The sequence below is a fragment of the Eublepharis macularius genome, chromosome 4, assembly GCF_028583425.1.
Source record: "Eublepharis macularius isolate TG4126 chromosome 4, MPM_Emac_v1.0, whole genome shotgun sequence".
Lineage (NCBI taxonomy): Eukaryota > Metazoa > Chordata > Lepidosauria > Squamata > Eublepharidae > Eublepharis > Eublepharis macularius.
The window spans coordinates 65741892-65756370 of record NC_072793.1 but is presented as its reverse complement, the minus strand read 5'-3'; the positions used below and the strand labels follow the sequence as shown (position 1 = coordinate 65756370).

Below are 14479 nucleotides of genomic sequence, written 5' to 3'. Positions count from 1 at the left end.
GCAGAGACGAAACAATTTTTAAGGCCCATTAAGCAACTGATGAATTGTACTTCAGCAATTTCTTGTTGCAATCTTCCTTTGAAGTTCATTTGGTGGAGAATGCCAGCTTTCAAGTCAGCAACAGTAGGGTTGATCCAACCATCCTCCAAGGAGTCTTCTTCCTCCAACAGAACAGCTACTTTAGTTGGAGGAAGGCTTCAAACATTGTTTAGCAGAGTGGTAGGTCCCACTCCTGGAAGGTTGAACTCCTGTGAAATTTTAAATGGTGCCAGTTCTCATCACATTTGTGTTTGTTTGTTTATTCTATTGCAAATGACTGACCAGTTTATATAACCCATAGAAGGGTATTTTGGGCAGTTAACAACATATATCTTCTTAGAAGATGAGCAAGTGAATGAATGCCTGATGGTATGGCTGGCATTATTAGGACTTTTAATATTGTTGCCAGGGCAGATTTGGAGACAGTGTTGGCTTCTGGGCTTGTTGCAGGATCTGTTGAATGGTATGGTGCTGCTGGTAAGTAATTGTTTGAGATGTGGTGTGTGTTTGTGAGCAAGTAAAGACCTGTCACTCAGAGCCTTTGAGAGAGAACTGTCACCATATAGAAAGGACTGGGAGCTGTAGGTGACAACATGTTGTTCTGTCACTTACTTTTAGTGATAATGGCCTGTCCCCATTGGAATATGTATTGTGTGAAATAGCACCTCTGTTTCTAGTAAATATATTGCTAATCAATGCCATTTTGCAGGATAAAATTTGAGTTTTATGAGAGAGTGAGAAAAATCACTTTGTCCCCTCTGTCTATGCCAGTGGTTCTCAGTCTAACCAACATGTGAAACCTAATTCTTTAAAAAAAAATTATAAGTTTTTATATAACAATGCTTACAAATAGTTACAAGGCTTTTAAAGATATGAAGTCCAAGATAATATTCGATAAATATTCATAGTAAAATATATTTAGTATAATGCACAAGGGCCGTCGTCACACGGGCTTTTATTCCGTTAAATATGCAGCATGTAGCGTTACAATCGCTGTCGTTACATGACGCATTTTTCTGTCAGATTTCGTCCTCCTTGCGCTTCCAGCTGTTCACACCGTGGCGCTCTGTGCCGGCATATCAAGCAGGCACAGATAAAACTCCTCCTTTTTTTAAAAAAAAATTTTCCGTTTAATTGCGTTATAGCGTTATAGCGAAATAACAATGAAAAACCTTGATGATAGCCCAACCTCTAACGAGCTTGATAGGCGGGCCAAGTTTTCCCGCTCATTGACCAGCCACATCATTGGATGAAAATGTTTATCTGGCGAATTTTGACTTCCATAAAGATCCCATCGTCCAGAGAAAAATCCCTGTCTGACGTGATCCCCCAATGAATCTGTATTTTACCACGTTGCAATAGCGACATAAGGTCAATTTTTTTTAAAAAAAAATTACACCGCTGTATGGGAGGGGCAAAATGCTGTGCGTGGCGAGATAACCCGTTATGAGGCGGTATGAATCGCTGCTGGGTGATCGCACGGATACTGATTACAGCGTGAAAAATGAGTGAGAAATAGAAATCAGACACTCGCAACAGTGACGGAATAAGGTGGGTTTTTGCAGGGAAAGAGCGCCATTTTAGCGCTAAATAAAAGCCCGTGTGACGACGGCCAAGATTTCTTTCTAGTGGATAAACAAAGATATGTTTCACAAAGTGATAATCAAACTTTAGTCATAGACTTGAACTTAGAGATAACGAGAGAAAAGACAATAATATGTAACTATCATTAGATCACTACAACTTAACTAGAGCAAACCCCCCCCTCCCTCTTTTCCCCTTAAAGATAGTTAACAACCATAAGTTCTACTGTTCTTCCATTCCCTCCCTCTCCACCCACCCCCTTTCCCCATTCCCCCACCCCAACATACAGACAATCCTGACTCAGTGACCTGCAGGTAATTACCTAACAGGTTATTGGTTTAAAAAACCAATTCCGAAAACAGGAAAAGACAATGAGGGCTAAATGCAATACCCCCATATCCCCCCACCACCCCAGTCCCCCATGGTATCTTAATTAAATTCTTCTTTTTTATTTCACAACATGAAAAATTACGTCCTGAGCATTGAAAACAATCCGTTAGTTCAAACGAACTGGTATTTTACTGTTCTTAATGGGAGATAAAGCAGATAGCATTCTTCTTTTCTGTATGTTCCTCTCCGCTTCAACTGGGGGCACAATTTCAACGGCTCTAAGAAGTGCTTCTCCAGAATCTTGATCAATAGCTCTGTAGATTTGTTCTTGATGTGTGGCCTTTAGATGAACAAGATTAGTCCATTTATAGTTTATTTGGGCTTCCGTTAGTACTTTGGTTATTCTTTTCAATTCTCTCCTTTTGCTCAGTACTTCTGGTGCTAAATCAGTGAGGGCTAAGATTGGAGTTCCGTTGTAATCTAGTGCTCCCCTTGCTCTGGCTGTCGCAAGAATCATTTTCTTGATGTTCCCATCTTGAAATGTAACTATAATGTCTCTGGGGAACTAATTTTTTCCACCATTCCTTGAACCCACTCTGTAAGCTTTTTCTATTTTTGGAGCTTTTTCTATTTTTCTATTCTCGTTCCACTGCAGCTACTTTGTTAGCCATGAGGCCAAAAAGATTGGCAACTCTTCATTTGCATTAATATTTTCTTTAAATCTTCTAAATTTAACATTCCTCTGTCTTATAGCCATTTCCAATCTTAATAATCTTTCCTGATGTTGATTATTTTTATATTGAAGCTCCTTGTCTTCTATCTGAGCTGTGTTACTTATTTCCACCGCTTTATTAGCACTGTGAGTCGCCTTATTTATTTCAGTTTTCATTTCAGCAAATTGTGCTGTAAATTGCTGTGATAGCATTTTTATGTTGTCAAGTAAGTTTTGTTCCATTCGTTTTAATAGCTCAGTAAAACTGTCTTGTTGGGAGGGTGAGCTTATTTTGGCAGTTTTAGTTGCGCCCGCCATTTTGTTTTCCTCTCCCTGCTATCTCCCTGACTCCAACACTGTTTCCCGGCTCGGAAAAAAGTTCTGTAAGTTTTTGATCTCTTTTACATGGTGCCTCTTTTTCTCGGACATCTGCTTTCCCATAATTAGCTCATTTCTTTTTGTTGTGACGATTTTAATAGAGATATTGGGGGGGGGGACTGGCCAATGGCATCCTTCCTCCTCCACGTCGACGCCACACATCCCGAAACATAATTCTGATTTTTAAAATGTTCATATACCCAAGCTCTCCCTTCCTGCCTCACTGGCACATACCAGACAACCTTTTTTTTCAAATGAGACTCAAATGTATTATCTGTAAATTGCCTATAAGAGCAGCTCACTGTGGTTAGCTGACTCTACAGGGCCACAATTCCAAAAGGCCTTGATCCAAGTCCAGTCTCATTATTTGATTGAAAAGGATTTTCCACCAGATACAACAAACAATTTCCTTATTGGTCCATAGTTTGCAGTTAGAAGACAGCATGATGAGAAAAGACCTGGAAAAACTTCCAGAACTGCTCTAAAAAATAGAAGAAGAGCAGTATCACATGCAAGCTGAGCTTCCTGTTCTAAAGTGAAAACTGTCACTGGTTACTTTTTTTCTGTGAATTCAAAATGAAAAACCTGGGATAGCTGCATTTTCAAATTAGCAAGATGAGTGCTTCTGTGCATAAAAAGGTCTTGTGGACTTACATAAGTAGCCTTGTGGACCCCAAGGAGTCCTCAGATCCCAATGTGAGAAACAATGTGTATTACCATTCATAATTTTCTGTACCATACATGGAAAAGTATTCATAGGAATGGTGGTAGAAAGTGCCGTCAAGTAGTAGCTGACTTATGCTGACCCTGCTGGGGTTTTCAAGGCAAGAGACTAGCAGAGATAGTTTGCCGTTGCCTGCCTTTACATAGTAACCCTTATCTCTCTTGTAGGTTTCCCATTCAATTACTAACCAAGGTCAACTCTGCTTAGTTTCTGAGATCTGACAAGATTAGTCTTGCCCGGTGTGACGGAATGCACTTTAAAGAAGGATTCCTAAGTGCAGCAGTCAGAGAGCTGGAAGTGAAAGGGTTAACAGTTGCCTAGAATGAGAGCTTGATTGACAGGCTTCTACCTCCTCTCTGACTGGCCAATGGGAACCAGCCTTCAGACTGACAATTGGTTGCTGACAAGAATTTATTTTCAGAGGGAATGTGTGTGAGAGACTGATAGAGAAGGTCAGACTGGTTCCCCTTTGGAGTGAGAGAAAAGGAATCTTTTGCCTTAACTATAAAATCATGTCCTGAGGAAGAATTCTAGTTAAGAATTCCAAGTATAAGAGTCAACACAAGCTGAAGTCTGTTTACACAGCTACGAGAGAACTGGGAGTGTGTGTTGGCAAAAGGGCTAGGGTAGTGCGTTGAGACTCCCTGTCAAACCAACAGAAGAAGGGTTATATCTTCTTAGGCGAAGAAGATTAATTCCTGCCCAGTGTCTAAAGGGGGTTTGGCTCTGAAGAGGACCCCAGGTCTGTTGTGAATGGAAAACAGTTTTAAACTAACTCCAGGAAACCTGAGCTGTCAAAGAGAACTCTGTGAAGAAACAGTGTTCCTATAACTAAAAAATTAAGTAAAACACCTCTCACTGTTAAGAACTAAGAATATAAGAAACTAAGCTTCAAGGAAACTATTTTTCCTGTTGCTCAAAGAGTATTCTGTTTTACCAACAAAATTTTACCTCAGCCCTTTCATTCGCTGACTACACTTATTCAATCTCTGCCTGTTCAATAAACTTGTTTTTCTTTTTGAACATTATACAGTCTCCAGTGCCATTTCCAACCCAAAAGATGAGGGCTCCTGCTTTCCCCCCATCAATTTTGGCTGGGCTAAAAAGCCAAAATTATAACTGCTTATTAGGGTGGGACAAACAGACTTTCAAATCCCAAATAGAGACATACTACCTGGGGCTGCTCAACCAAAGCAGACAAATTTGAATTATGGTGGGAAAATCTGTCTCATAGTGGGGGAGTGAAGGGGGGGTCCATTATACCTGAGCTATCCAGGTCAGAATCCTAGGAATATCATTAGAAAGTGTTACCTAATCTCCTCTCCAGTCTGCCAAACCCTGTAAGAAAATTTACATGTATCCTAAGATAATGATGTCATATAAAGCACTATATCACTATTATCAGGGAATTATTCACAGAACCTCTCCTACCTAACATAGGACAGGACATATTATTAAAAGATTATGGGATCCAAAGACCAACTTACAGTATATGTTTATGTACTCATACTGCTTGTTTGAAAGCAGACTGTGTCTATGACCTGAATCTCCATTTTATTACAAAGGTACAAGGGCTTAACTGCATGTTATTACTGCATGCAACAAAACTTTACCACTATGGAAAAGGCAATTCAAGAGGGGACAATTAGCACAAAAAGGCCACGAAAGAGAGAGTTCATAATATACATCTGCATTCTGCAGTTTTAACTTTGAAACACTCTGCTACAACTGTTTACCTGTGCACACATGCACTTGAAACTTCATAGGGAGAAAAAGGGGAGAATTGCAGTGGGAAAGTAGCAGGCAGGAAAAATGTTGAGCACCCACTCCTCCCCAGTGCTGTTTCTGTACTCCAGGTAGCCCTCCCCCAAAGCCTCTTTTCCTCAGTGGAAGCATCTGTCTCAAGCAAATATCAAATGCCGCGTCTTGGATACTGTAGGTTTTAACTTTTGTACTGTGATTGTTTTATTTTACTCTTATTATTGTGCATTGTTATCTTTTAAACTTTTATTATTATTATTATTATTATTATGTTGTTGTTGTTGTTGTTGTTGTTGTTGTTGTTGTTGTTGTTGTTGTTGTTGTGACCCACCCTGAGCCTGCTTGTGAGAAGGGTAGGCAAAAAGTCTAATAAATTAAGCTTTGTTCCACAGGGTGCAATGAATCACTGAATTCTAAACATTGAGAAGGATGGCAAAGTGCCAGTGGGCTGAATTTAGTCTTCCTGGGCAGTTATAAGAAACAATCACTTTGTCTTCCCTCTAACAGTTCCTGGTCTCAAATTCTTCTGAATAACTCCTATAACATTGCACAATCTATTTATGAACAGCATGCAACTTACTGGAAACATCACAGTAGGATTTGGAAGGAAAAGAATGCATAATACCAAAATTGAGGAAAACATTTGACACGATCTGTTCTGGTAATAAGTCTGAAGTTGGAAAAAGGAATCAACTCAGACAGAAATAGTTGTAGCTGTGTGCAAGGAATGAAGTGTCTTGTTATCTCAGCAATAGTTTGTGAATAAGAGGATGATAGCTAAATTTTGATTAAACCTTCAAAACAGCAGAGGGGTAAGCTAGCAACAGCCCCTTGCTTTTGCAGTTTTATACAAGCTTTTTTGCATGACATGATGAACACAACCAAAAAAGTTAATCTTCCTTCAGCTCAGCACTTACAAGGACTTTTTGCTGTTGTTGCTATGGATTAAACTACTTCATAGTTTGATTCCATTTAATATCCAGAGCTCAAAATCATTTTACATATTACTAGTTCCATTTAAAAGTTTTGCCTGTTTTGTTATCTCTCAAAAGCTGAATTATCAGGCTGTTTCCTTTATAAGCAGAATCAAATGTGGTTAAATACGTCAGCATTGTCTCTTATGTCAGGGAAGTAATCTTATAAGCCCTGTACACATGATGTATTTCTGTTCAGGGCCAATGCATATAGAGGACATACGGGTTTGAGCATGCTGGCCTTGATCCCTGCCTGTGCATGTTCACCATGTCAGCATGGTTCTTATGTGTGGCAAGCCTGTGGTGTGGCATATAGAGGGGGGTGAGGTTAGTGCAATCAGTCATAAGCTGGAGCAAAGCCAGTTCACTCACACTATATCCCCCCTCCTTTTGAATATTAGCCATATACACAGATTTGTCATGAGCACACAGCTATAGTACTTACCCCAAAAAGTTTTAGTCCAGGTTAGGGCTGCCAACCTCCAGGTGGTAGCTGGAGATCTCCTGGAATTACATCTGATTGTCAGGCCATACAGATCAGTTCCCTTGGAGAAAATGGCTGCTTTGGAGATTAACTCTATGGTATGATACCCTCTTAAGGTTCCACTTTTCCCCAAACCCCACTGGTTCTATCTCCAAAATCTCCAGGAATTTCACAAGCTAGAGCTGGCAACCCTTGTCCAGGTCCTCCTATTAGTAAGCCAATGGAAATGCAGTGAACCTCTCTGTTCTAATACTTGCCTTTTGCTGCTCAATATGGCAGGAAATGGAAGAAGGCCACAAACTATTTCATTTCTCATGGAGATAGGATTGCCAACTCTGGCTTGGAAAATACCTGGAGATTGGTTGGTGTTATCTGGGGAGGGTGAAGTTTGGGGAGAAGAGGAAGCTCAACAGGGATATAATACCATAGAGTCCACCCTCCAAAGCTTCCATTTCCTGCAAGGGAACGGATCACTGTAGTCTATGGAGGTCCGTTGTAATTCCAGAACTCCATATCCCACCTAAATGTTGACAACCCTACATTGGGGGATATGGAGTAACTTTAGAACATCTCTGCTGGCCCAACAAACCCAGTTCTGTTGCTACTGTAAGCAAATTGTGGTTACCTTCTGCAATAACAATAAGGCTGGGCTTGCTGTGTGGCTCCCTTGTTGCAACGCCACTCCAAGACCTACGCATTAAGAATGTGTCCTTAGATATCAAGCAATCCGGAAATGAACCTAATAACACCCCATTCTTTAATATCATGATTATAACTAATACAAACTGAGAAATCAATCATCAGAATGGTTTAGATATGACATTTATACTGACACCTGGCCACTTGGCTAATACTTCAAGAAAGTCCAAATGAGGAGAATGACAGAAGACATGTATATGACAGGGATGTTCTCCAGTCACCAGAAGTAGCCTCAGAACTTGCCAGGAATGAGGATTGTGCAGATAGGTCTGCCTTTTCAAAGTGGTATTGATATCAATCATATTGTTAGCTGAAGGAAAAGCATTCCTTTAGTTACATGTAAGTGCAGTGGCTCCTCTCGGCTTGCTCATTAGTGGCATCTGCTATGGACAGGAACAAATCTTGCACATGTTGGTGTTCCAGCAGGCGGCTCTGCAGACTAAGGCGTGGAGGCAAATGCCTCACTTGCCTTCCCTTGGTGATAGCCATCACCTGCCATGCTGTCTTAATGGGCACTGCAGTTGGTAACAGAGTGATGAACAAGAGCCCAAGCCAAGCAAGGCATAAATGACTTTTTTTTTTTTGCAAAAGTGTTTTGCGCTAAATGAAACAGAACAAGAAAAAAGCAAGTCGTTCGAACAACATCTGTTCCGTATAATTTATAATGCCTTGCCAAATTAAATCCATCTGAGAGGAGTCATCTAAGATCTCTTGATGTCTTTAATGTTCTTTCAAACCAGCTCTGGGGATGGCCAATGGCAGGGCAGTTAGTTCACCATGCCATTTTCCTGATAAAATTGTCCTCCTCCAAGCTGCTTTTAGCCTTGAGAGAGGAGGACAAGCAAGGATCCAGGTGTAAAAGAGAGTGGGATGGCAAGGGACAGGGTTTTTTTTTTAAAGAATACATTGACAAGATAAATTAAACCATCCCTCCCCAATTTACCTCACTGTACCTCATTTTCTTCCCAGCCCAACTCAAATGCTGATGTTCGAGTCTGCTAATTAAAAAAAATGTTTCCAGCACTAGAATGCAGTGGGTTTTTTTAGCTGTTCTGACTGAGTGCTCCATTTTTGTTTAAAATTTGACCTGCATCCTCCCACTTTAGACTTGAATAGATGACTTTATGGATGAGCAAGCCACTCATCCATAAAGATCCACCTCTTTATTATTATTCTGTTATTACATTTATGTCCACCTGACACAGCATGTTCCAAGTTGGGGGGACTGGAGGGAAAGTACTCAGGGCCTCCCCCCCCCCCATTCCCACTACTAGGTTCCTCTTCTTGCCTTCCCACCCACCTGCCTGTGTGTCCTTTCTTTGCCTCTGTGCTGGGTGTCAAGTGCTAAGAGTGTTGCTGCTATGGCCACCAGGAATGCTGATGACTTGTGCACTACCCATATTCACTTCTCCAGCAGCATGTGTGGCTGGGAGCAGAGGTGACAGAGCACTCACAAGCAAGCAGTGGAAGGGTGTGAGTGTGGACATCAGAAGAGATGTGTGAGTAGCAGGCCAGCAGTTAGACTTGTCAACCTCCATGTGGGGCCTGGAGATCTCCCAGAATTACAGCTGATCTCCAGGCTACAGAGATCAGTTCCCCTGCAGAAATGGCTGTTTTGCATGGTATAGACTGTATGGCATTATACCTCAGTGAAGTAAGGTTGCCAGGTGTCCAGTTTTCACCCAGACAGTGCAGTAGTTTGCTGGACTGTCCATGGGAAACGTACTGAAAATACTGAAGGGCAGGGAGGAGAATGAAAGGCAAGGCAAGGCAAGGCAAGGCAAGGCAAGGCAAGGCAAGGCAAGGCAAGGCAAGGCAAGGCAAGGAAAGGAAAGGAAAGGAAAGGAAGCACCACAGTATGCAGGAAGCTAGCCCACTTGCTACCACGGAACAGGCAGGACTTGGCCTGGGGGCTGGCACTGCTTACAAGCCCAGGCCTACAGCGCCCTTGTCTCTGTACTCCCCATCAAGGGGTGCCTGCACCATGGCCATGAGTCCAGTGCTGGGCCCAGCCCACCTTTTCCCCTCAGTGGTGCTGCCCCCACTGTGGAGGGCTCTGGGTAAACTATCTGCATGTTGCAACATGTCACCTCTTGCTGCCAGGTGACATGTTGCTCTTGCCCAAATGGCTCACAAGCTTCCTCTCGCTCTCATGGTGCTCCAAACATGGACAGTGGGGCAGCTGCGGCAGCCAGGCTGGAGCAAGCCACTATGGAGGGAGGAGGCAGACCCAGGCCTGTGCATCCTGGCACAATGATGTCACTTCTGGAAGTGATGTCATCATGCTGGGATTGGGAGTGCACGTGAAGATCATTATTAAGGTGAGTGTTGCCCAGCAAGCTTTCATGGCAGAGTAGAGATTCAAACCTGGGTCTCCTAAATCCCAGTCCGACACGCTTAATAACTACACCACACTGGCTCTTTCTAATACTTGTCAGCAGTAGAAAAAATTCTTGGCATGGTATAACTTGCAAAAATAGAAATTGTTTCCATTAGTATGTTGATTTGCTTGTATGTAACTGAGAATTGATATAAAGTTGCAAGTTTATACGAGGCCATTTTTCAGTTCTCTAGCAGCTTTGGACATGTTGGTACTATGTCAGAATTTGTCATCCACTGCAGGTCCTACAAAGAAGAAAATGGAAAGGAGACTCATGAGTCAGCTGGTCTTTACTGGATGCAGGACAGGACTCATCCACAGAACTTGTTTCTAGTACCAGAGCTCATGATATTGGAGGATTCGCAGAGTTCATTCTGTCACCATTGATAACAGCAGAGCCAGGCCTTATGTTCCAGGGATTATGCAGGGCATCCTCATGTTGTTGGGTTTTACACTGTCATAATCAGGAAAATCCTGGAGATAAACAATTGCACATGCATAATATTCATTAATGTATAGAGTCCCTGCATAGTGCGAGAGTTAGATTTCCAAACAGGCTTGCTGTAGCTTTCTCTGTAGGAATCAACCATGGCTCCTCATTGTGGAATTATTTGGCATAGGAAAACTTGGTATGAATGCTGTTGGCATGGTACAGAGGCTGGCACTACAGTTGTACCCATCTGCAGGGCAGATGTTATGTATTGGTTGCATATCTGTGTTTATCTAACAGTTGACCGATTAATGGCAGAGCAGAAACCAGGCTGGTTACTTGTATGCTGGCATACATCTGATGGGCAAGTGGCCTGTGGGTTTATGCCAGGGCAAACAAAGCTAAAATCTGTCCTAAATTAGCCATCATGGGTCATTCTTATTCCCTCAGTTATCTACATAACAAAGGCAACACAAGAAGTGCCAGTACAACCACATGTTTGCTATTTGTTTACCTTGTTGTTCTATAACAGACTTGGATCTCCATCACAGTCTGCCCTATGTGACAAATGGAAGGGTAATCTTCCTCAATGATTGTACATATCCCCCATGGGCCTTAGAGACTCTAATCAAGCAGGCATCAGGAACTGAAGGAGGTGACCCCTCCTCATATGACTACCAGCATATTTGGATAGTTGGATTTCAAATTAGAGTTGGATCCGGGTGCAGAATGGAACTTTCCTTTCTTCCCACTTTTTTCTGCAGCCCACTAATCTCCATGAGACATCACTCCTGGGGGATAATGAAGCCTCAGGAATAGAATTGCCGGCCATCTGCCTGCAACCCCTAGGATCTTTGGGGGGCAAGGCATGTTGACGTTGCAGCAATAGTCCTATTTTTCACTCATTTTGCTCCTGCTGCTCCACCTAGCAGTAGCAAGGATTGTGGGGGTGGGAGGTGGGAGTCCTGCCTGCTGAAGAATGACATGAGGGTAGGGTTGTTAGGCTGGACCTGGAAACCAGTGAGACTGAGGCTGGGAGTCAGGGACATGGGGGTGGCCAATTGTGACAGCATGATGCCACTTCTGGCAAAACCAGAAGCCACTCAGTTTGTGTGGCTCATAGTACTGAAAGAAAGAAAGAAGTGAAACTGTTACAAAACTTGCAAACTTGCTAAGCCTGTTAGATTTTGATTCAGCACAATGCTATGTTTTTTCAAGAATTGCAGTGCCATCCGGAGCAGTTATGCCCTTCTGTTGAGCTCAGTGAACTAAGAAGGGTATAGATCTGTTTAGGATGACACTTCAGTTTTTTTTAAATTTTAAAATGGCACTCAACTTCAGTTTTGACAGTGTGCTGGTGCTGTACGGTGGGAGAGCAATTAGAAAGCAGTGAATCATTGTGTGAGCAGCTTAGTAATACTGAAAATAGTCAGAATTTTTTAAAGATTCAGTTTGATTCAGCACCATCAAACATTTTCAATAGTAGTTGCCATTTCACACACACATACCCAGGTATCTTTGTAAGTGGTGATAAATATGACCTCATCTTACTGCAATTTCCTGTACTCCTGCCTGAGCAGCGAAGAGCACACCTGGGAGCTCAGGTGCTGTCCCAGGCAAAGGCAGCCATTCCTTGCAGGCTGCCAGTCCCTTCTGAACATTCTCCACAGGAACCTGAAGAACATGCAAGTTTTTTAACTAAACAAGCTAATGCTTTAAATGGTTGATCATTCAGGAGCCATTTTAATTGGTGGGGGCAATATTTAATCAGTGGAGCGAAGATTTTAAAAGGCACTCTTTTCAAATATATTTTATATTTATAGGATACTATTACTTCTGTGTCACACACTCAACAGATTGTTCCCAGGGAAGCATTCAGTTAAAACGAGGATAGTAAATAACACTCAACTAAACAAGTTCACTACATAAAACAGAGCATATGTTTAAAACCAGTAATAAATCAAATGCAATCAGTACAAAGGGGGAAATTGTAAAATTGAGGAACACTTTTTAAAAAAAAACAACATTCAGCAATGGGCTTATATGGGATCAGATAGTCCTTTAGGTACCCTGGTCCCAGACTATTTAGGACTCTAAAGGTAAGAAACAGTACTGCTTGTTGTGCTTGGAAATGAACAGACAGCTATAGAATTTTTCTTTCAGGTCTGATAAGATACATTTCCTATTATTTACACAAACCAGCAGTTATGTCCATATTTTGAATGAATTTATGTCTCTGAATCATCAATGTATTGCAGAAATCTAAACAGAGCATGGCTAACCATGGCCCCTTTTAAAACTGTTTTTGGTTCTGTTATATACCACCTAAGGATAATGGTTCCCCAAATGGGTTGCTAAGAAAATGTATCAGGGATCCATTTTAATAATCCAGTTAATGGGTTGGATCCACCAATCCATCAATAGAAGGCTGGTGGTCACAGATCTTTCCTATGTCTGTCTCCCCACCCCCCTGCCCCCAGTAGTTCTTTCTGATTTGGGGAGATTTTATTCCTGGGGTTGCAGGACCTTTGTGGGCTAATAGGAACACAGGTGAAATCACCCATCCCACATATTCCATCAGATGAGTTCTGCTTAGGGAAGAGGAGGAAAGCAGCCATTTTGCCCCCTTTCCCCTCCTTGCTGCAGCCTCCTGATCTACATGGCAGTTTGTTTGTTTGTTCATAACATTTACATCCTACCTTCTGCCCAATTAAGGCCACCAAGTTGTCTAAGAGTTAAAATAGCATAATAAAAATATTTCATAAAACTAATTAAAAACCAGAGTTCAATGTACATATATACACACTCACACAAAACAGCAAAATAAAACGTACCACAGGAAGGAGGAATCATTGAGGGAATACCAGACAAAACAAAAACCTTCACCTATTGTCAGACAGTGATAGAAGGGGACAGACAAATATACCTGGGGAGGGAATTCCATAATTTTGGTGCCACAACCAAGAAGGCGTTCTCTCATATTACACCCTGTCTTAAACTCAGAAAGCAGGAGCACCCACAACAGTGCCGCAGAGTATGGCTCTAGCAGTCACATGGGTTCATATAGGACTGGAGTAGGTGGCCCTTAAATTATGCTGGTCCCAAACTGTACAGGACTTTGAAGGTCAAACCAGCACCTTGAAATGGGTCCGGAAACAAATTAGAAGCCAGTGTAGATGTACAAAGAATGGAGTGATATGGTCTGTATAATGCAATACAATCAACATCCTGGCTGCAGGTTGCTCAGTTGAAGCTTCCAAACACTCGCAGCCCCACACAGAAAAGCACAGCAGTAGTCTAATCTAGATGTTGCCAGAGCATGCACCACCGTAGCTAGATTTTTTTTTCCAGGAAAGGCTGCAGCTGATTAATCAATTCAAACTCTTTACAGACATCCCTGGACACCACCACTATCTGCAGTATGCCCATGTCCAGCAGCACCCCCCAGTTACAGACCTGCTCCTTCAAGGGGAGTGCAACCCCATCCAGAGCAGAAGACACCTTAATTCCTGAGTCAACCCTTCTGCCCACCAGTAATACTTTTTTTTTTCAGGATTAAATTTCATCTTATTAGCACTTATCCATCCTAAAACTGCCTCCAGGCACCTTGTTCTCATAGTTTTTACAGTCTCCCTGGGATCAACTGGAACCATGAGGGCGTAAAGGCAACATAGCGATGATGAAGTCGATGGTCCCTATCTCATTAGTGAAGCATCTCTTTGAGACCACCTCCTTATAACACAGCCCTCCTATCTGAATAAAAAGCCCTTTTGAATGATTCAGTTTTGCATTGTTTGCCTGGATAGGAGCTCTCCTGACCTCCTCAGGCAGGCCGTTCCATAGATACCTTAACATACAACGACAGGTTTTTTAAAAAGACAGACCATCTTGTCTCTGCCATGTTACTTCACACCTTAGTTCACAATCACAGTTGGATGGATTTTACATCCAAGCTAAACTACTATTTCAGAACATTATTCCCAG

General features: G+C 42.0%; 1 protein-coding gene across 2 annotated transcripts in view; it reads left to right on the top strand.

Annotated features, from left to right (window-relative positions):
• SH3RF2 (SH3 domain containing ring finger 2) overlaps window positions 1-14479 on the top strand; it is a 127662-nt gene that overhangs the window by 39865 nt on the left and 73318 nt on the right. The gene's annotated exons all lie outside the window — the stretch shown is intronic.